The sequence below is a fragment of the Vombatus ursinus genome, unplaced genomic scaffold (genome assembly GCF_900497805.2).
Source record: "Vombatus ursinus unplaced genomic scaffold, bare-nosed wombat genome assembly UNPS02014812.1, whole genome shotgun sequence".
Taxonomy (NCBI): Eukaryota; Metazoa; Chordata; class Mammalia; order Diprotodontia; family Vombatidae; genus Vombatus; species Vombatus ursinus.
Window position 1 is genome coordinate 33,349,196 of NW_020954590.1, and position 6,623 is coordinate 33,355,818.

Below are 6,623 nucleotides of genomic sequence, written 5' to 3' on the forward strand. Positions count from 1 at the left end.
AAGGAAGGAAGGAAGGAAGGAAGGAAGGAAGGAAGGAAGGAAGGAAGGAAGGAAGGAAGGAAGGAAGGAAGGAAGGAAGGAAGAAAAGGTGTAGATGGGAGAAAGAATAGATGGAAGAAAATGGAGAGGAAAGAAATGAGGAAGGAAGGAAAGGGGAAGAAGAAACAAAGGAAGGAAAGATAATAGGAAAGAATGAAGGAAGGAGGGGAAAGAGGAAAGCACCATTTATTAAACATTTATTATGTGTCAGGCACTGTGCTAAGTGCTTTACAAATATCTCATTTGATTCTCACAACAACCTTTTAAGGTGTTTTTATTATTCCCATTTTATAATTGAAAAAAGCTAACTTGAACACATTTTTAATTTAGTTGCCCAGGGATGCACCACTAAGTAAGAGTCTGAGGCTGGATTTGAACTCAGATCTTCCTGAAGCCACTCTATCCTCTGCATCATCTAACTGCCTAAAGTCTAGGCACTACTCTTAATGAGTAGTATCATGTTTACTAAGTTTGAATATGAAAAAGGATGAGTGGAAGAAAAGATAGAACCTAGTAGGAATGAAAAGGTATATTTAGGAAATTATCAAACTTAAATGTAGTATTTATCCTAATGGAATGCAAATTTCTTAATGACTTAATAAAGTTTCTTTGATTTTTGTCTTCTATCTAATGCAGATAACAAACACTTAATAAATGTTAGTTGGTGGATTAATTGATTGTTCTATTTCTCCAAAAGCTAAGGTGTTTGAGTTCACAGAAAAAAATTGTAAATAGATTTGATATCTTTTAAACAACTTGATCAAGTCCCACTTTTTTATCTTTGACATTGTCAGTCACATATTGTCTTTTATGTGAAGAATTTCTGGGAGAACATGGACAAGAGTTTCATTGAATAAAAGGCATGAACAGATTGCAATCTGTTCCTAGATTGTGTACCATAAATGGTAACACCGAGATTGAGTATATCAGAGAATTCTAAAAGTTTCAAAGCATTTTGAACAGTCATGAAGACTTTAGTGTTTTTCAAGTTTCTTATAAACAGCCCTAGATTTCCTATCCCTTCCCCTTATGGAAATTAGGCCAAGCCATGCTAACAATTAAAGTCAATTAATAACCCTGAAGAGAGGAGTCATTTTTAGGATGAAAAGGGAACGCTTCATACTTGACTGTGTCCAAGACAGTCATAAGAATGCTATGCTGAAAAGCTCACCTGGCCAATGAATCATGATGAAGACAAAGTTTATAAAATAGAGAATGAGGTGGCAGTTGAAGTAGATTGGAAATATCAATATGAAATTAGTTCAGCTATTACAATGAAAGAAATGGCACTCAACATCTCCATCTGACAACTTTCTTTTCTTTTTTTTTTGAGATGATGCTAGTTATCCCTTCCTCCTCCAGTCTCATCAGAGTCAACCCACAATCAGCTGCCAGTGCAACAAAAAACATAAAATTGTGAAAAATTTCATGTTACTATAGATCAAATAACCATGTATTGGTTCCAATTTCTTCATCGACAGATCCTGAAGGTTTTTCATTGTCTATTTTAGTACTTAGTTCAATATTTGATCTCATCAATGTGGGTGCTCTCCCTAAGGATGCACATCCCACTCTATCCATGCCCTCTTATCCTAAGTGATTCTAGTACATGTCCTTTTGTAAATCACCCACAGGGGGTCCACCCACCATTCTGGAGTCTTCTTTCTAGTTGCATCCTCAAATGCCCTCAGGAATATGGTGCTTACTTGAATTTCTTGCCAAGATTTCTGAAAACTGTTTTTTCGCTCCATTGCTTCTCTTTGTTTTATGAGGCAATATCACTCATTATATTCCACCATCTTCTTCCTTAAGATCTTATAAACAAGTTTATATACTAAACTGGTGTTGTCCTTGGTTGCCATATCTCTATCCTTGGCACTGTGTACGTCAACAGAAAATGATGGAAAACTACACCAGACAATAAGGAACTGCAAAGGCAAACATTATCATGTAGGTCAGAAGAGAAAGTCTGGAATCAATGTGACATCAAGCTCCTGGTAAAACTGATGTTTAAAAAGAAATACTGTTATCAAATAGTGTGCTGATTTTAAAATTAGGAAAAATAAAATTTATACTTCCTAACCATCAGGACTATTGCTAATAAAATTATTTGTAAAACCTTAAAGTATTGAATATGGATGTTAATAACATTTTATTATGATGATGAGGAGGAGGATAAACTACCACTACCACCACTACCAAAAAAAAATATCATGAGGAGAAAACAATGGCAAAATTAGGGAATTCCAGCCAGGATGGTATGCATTAGGGTTTTTTGGTGCCTTGAGATATCTATGGTAATCATAAAGATCTGAAAGCCATGCTGAAGCTATACTGACCAGTTTTTCTCTGTTGTTGTTATCACTCCCATTTTTACAAATGAAGAAACTGAGGCTGAGAAATTACATGACTTGCTATGAGTCACACCTCTTGCAAGTGTTTGAGGAAGGACTTGAACTAGGTCTTTCTTGTCCCAAATAAAGAACATTATCCATTACGCACCTACATTGGAACAAAGGAGAGAGAGAGAGAGAGAGAGAGAGAGAGAGAGAGAGAGAGAGAGAGAATATGAGGGAGGGAAAGAGGAAGGTTAGGAAGGAAGGAAGGGAGGAAATATGTCTTTACTGATGAAGATTAGTGCCCTGTCCCTTCATGAGAGGTGAGAGGTGAGGTAGAATAGCAAAAGCAGGACAGAAAAGAGTTCCAGTCTCTTTAGCTTCTTGATTTGGGTGGTGGGGAGGGTGGTTCCTCAATCTCTTCAGGTTCTGCAGTAGCTTCAGATGATTTCTGACTTCTAGCTTCAAAAAAGAAGATTAAATTAAGTAAAAATTGGTGTAAAAGAGAGAAGAAAGTCATAACATGCTTTTTACTGCTGCTTTTAAGGAAAAGAATGGTTGTAAAGAGTAGAGTAAATCAGAAATGTAAGGGGGGGTGAGTTTTATTTATTTATTTCTTTGTTTATCTATTTATTGAGCTGGGCAGGGGAAGCATATTAACTATATGGCTTTTTTTTCTTTTTTTAAAAATTTATTACATATAGGGGGCCACTAGGTGGCGCAGTGGATAGAGCACTGGCCCTAGAGTAAGGAGAACCTGAGTTCAAATGCAGTCTCAGACCAGACACTTGACACTTACTAGCTGTGTGACCCTGGGCAAGTCACTTAATCCCAATTGCCTCACCCAAAAAATATGTAAAAGAATAAATCTATTATATATTTATCTATAATATTCTTTTTAAAAAATTTGAGTTCCAAATTCTCTCTTCCCAACCCATTCACTGAGAAGGTAAGCAATAAATTATCAATTACTCATGTGAAATAATGGGGAAAAACAGTTCAGTATTAGCACATCACAAAAAAAGTGAGAAAAATAAAGGGAAAATCATACTTCAATTTATACTCAGAGTTTATCACTTCTCTCTCTGGAGATAGATGGCATTTTTTATCATTTAGAAATTTCTTGAGCCACTGTATTATCAGAGCAGTTATTTCTTCCCCAGCTGATCATCAATACAATATTGTTGTTACTATGTGCAGTGATCTCCTGTTCTGCTCACTTCATTTTGTATCAATTCATAAAGGTCTTCCCATATTTTTCTGAAATCATCCTGCTCATCATTTCTTATAGCACAATAGTATTTCATCACAATCATTTACCACAACTTGTTTAGTTGTCCCCCAATTCATAGGATCCCCTCAATTTCCAATTCTTTGCCACCACAAAAAGAGCTACTTGAAATTTTTTGTACAAATAGGTCCTTTTCCATTTTAATGATCACTTTGGGATGTAGAAGTAGTAGTGGTATTGCTAGGTCAAGAGGGAAGCACAACTTTCAGCATAGTTCCAAATTGTTCTCCAGAAAAGTTGGAACAGTTCACATCTCCACCAATAGTTCATTACTGTACCTAATTTCTTACAGCCCTTCTAGAATTTGTCATTTCTGATTGGTATGAGGTGGTACCTCAAAGTCATTTTAGTTTGCATTTCTTTAATCATCAGTGACTTAGAGCATTTTTTCCATATAATTCTATACAACTTTGATTTTTTTTTTATGAAAACTGCCAAATCCTTTCATCATTTAACAGTTGGGGAATGGCTCTTATTTTTTATAAAATTTGACTTAGTTCCTTATTACTTGAGAGATGAGTGCTTTTTCATAGAAACATGCTGTAATTTTGTATGTTACTTCATTGTCTATTATACCTTTTAAAAATGTATTTTCTCTGATTATCTTTTTTAATTAGGTCTAGTTTTGTTTTTGCTTTGTCTAAGGTCATGATTGCTACCCCGACTTTTTATTTTAGCTGAAGCATAACAGATTCTTCTCCAGCCCCTCATTTTCACTCTATGTGTGTGCACTTTTCTGTTTCAAGTATGTCTCTTTTAAACACAATATTATTAGATTCTGGTTTCCAATCCTTGCTGCTATCTATTTCCATTTTCTGGGTGAGTTCATCTTATTAATATTCACAGTTACAATTACTCCCTTACTCTTCTGTTTATCCCCTCTCTCTTTGTTTTTATCTTGTCCCTCAACAAAAAGTCTGTTTTGCTTCTGACTGCTTCCCTCTTTTATCGCCCCCCCCCCGCCTTTCTTTTATCCCTTTCCTCTCCTATTTTCCTGTTGGGTAATTTAGATTTTTATACCTAACAGTATCATATACATTCTTCTGTCTTTGAACAATTCAGATGAGTTTGAGGTTCAAGCATTGCTCACACCCCACTCCTCCTCATTTTCCCCTCCACTGTAAAAACTCTTCCTTACATGTGAGGTAATTTTTTTTCCAATTCTATCCCTCCCTTCTCTCTTCTCCCAGTGCATCCCTCTTCCTCAACTCTTTAATTTTTTAATATCATCACAATATAATCAACTCCCTCCCATGACCTCTCTCTATGTAGACTCTGCCCCAATAATGATAACATGTATCATCTTCCATATAGGAATAGAAACAGTTTAACTTTATTGCATCCCTTATGCTTTGTATTTCATGTTTACCTTTTTATGCTTCTCTTGAGTCTTGCATTTAAATGTCATATTTTCCATTCTTTTTATCAGGAATGCTTGAAAGTCCTCTAATTCATTAAATATCCATTTTCCCCTAAAGGATTATATTCAGTTTTGCTGGGTAAATTATATTTGGTTGTAATCCCTAGCTCCTTTGCCTTCTAGAATATCATATTTCAAGCCCTCTACTCATTTAACATGGAAGCTGATAAATCTTGTGTGAACCTGACTATGGTTCCCTGATATCTGAACTGTTTCTTTCTGACTGCTTGGAATATTTCTGGGAGCTCTGGAATTTGGCTATAATATTCTTGGGAGTTTTCATTTGGGGTTCTCATTCAGGAGGTTATGAGTAGATTCTTTCGATTTCTATTTTATCTTCTGGATCTAATATATTGAGACAGTTTTGCTTTATCATTTCTTGAAATATGATGTCTAGGCTCTTTTTTTGATTGTGGCTCTTGTGAAGTCTAATAATTTTTAAATTATCTCTCCTCGATCTATTGTCCAGGTCAGTTGTTTTCCGATGAGATATTGATTTTCTGTAATTGTTTAATGATGTCTTTTGGAGCCTTTAGCTTTCACTTGCCCAATTCTAATTTTTAAGAAATTATTTTCTTCAATGAGCTTTTGTGCCTCTTTTCCCATTTGGCATCTTCAATTTTTAAGGAGTTCTTTTCTTCAGTATTTTTTTGTGCTTCTTTTACCAAACTTTTAATTCTCTTCTCATAATTTTCTTGCATTACTTTGATTTATTTTCCTAATTTTTCCTCGACCACTCATCCCTTCTTTAAAACTTTCCCAGGAAGTGTGGTTGAGCTGGTGTGCAATTAGAATATTTTTTCTTTGATGCCTTGCTTATAGCTATTTTCACACTGTTGTCTTTTTCTGAGTTTGTGTCTTGGTTTTGTTGCTACCATAGTAGATTTTATATTCAAGTTCTATTCTTGTTATTTGATCATTTTCTCAGTCTGTTCATTGACTTTTATGTTAAAATTGAGATCCGCTCACCTGGGGGTATAAAGACATTGTTCTAAGCTTCAGGGTTTTTTTAATTGTTGTTTTCAGAGTTAGTTCTAGGGTTCTGCAGGTTTTGGGGGCTTCCAAGTTGGTGTGATCTGGAAAGAGGTAATCATTACTTTGCTGGTCTGTGTCTGGGAATGACTCATGCTCTTGTAAAGCTGCAAGCAATAGTGTTCCTCTCTGCCCAGGAACTGAAAACAAGAACTGTGTATTAGCAATAGAGTTGCTAATCAGTACCAGGTAGACCCAGTGAAAGTAAAGAGTCCCTTATAATCCTTTTCTGACCAGTTATCTGACTCCTTTATTGTCTCTAGACTGAAAGCTCTGGAAGCTGCAGTTGTTGCTGTCATTGTGTTTTTTAGCTAAAAACAAAAAAAGCTCAGAAGTGTGTAGGGGTGTGTGTGTGGTGTGGTGTGGTGTGTATATTTTGTTGAAGTTCCTTTAGAAAGTCAAAAGCTCTATAATATCCAGTTATCCAATAAGGTGGCACAGTGAGTATCCTGATGGACTTGATAATAAGGAGACCTGAATACAAACCCTGCCTCATATACTTTAT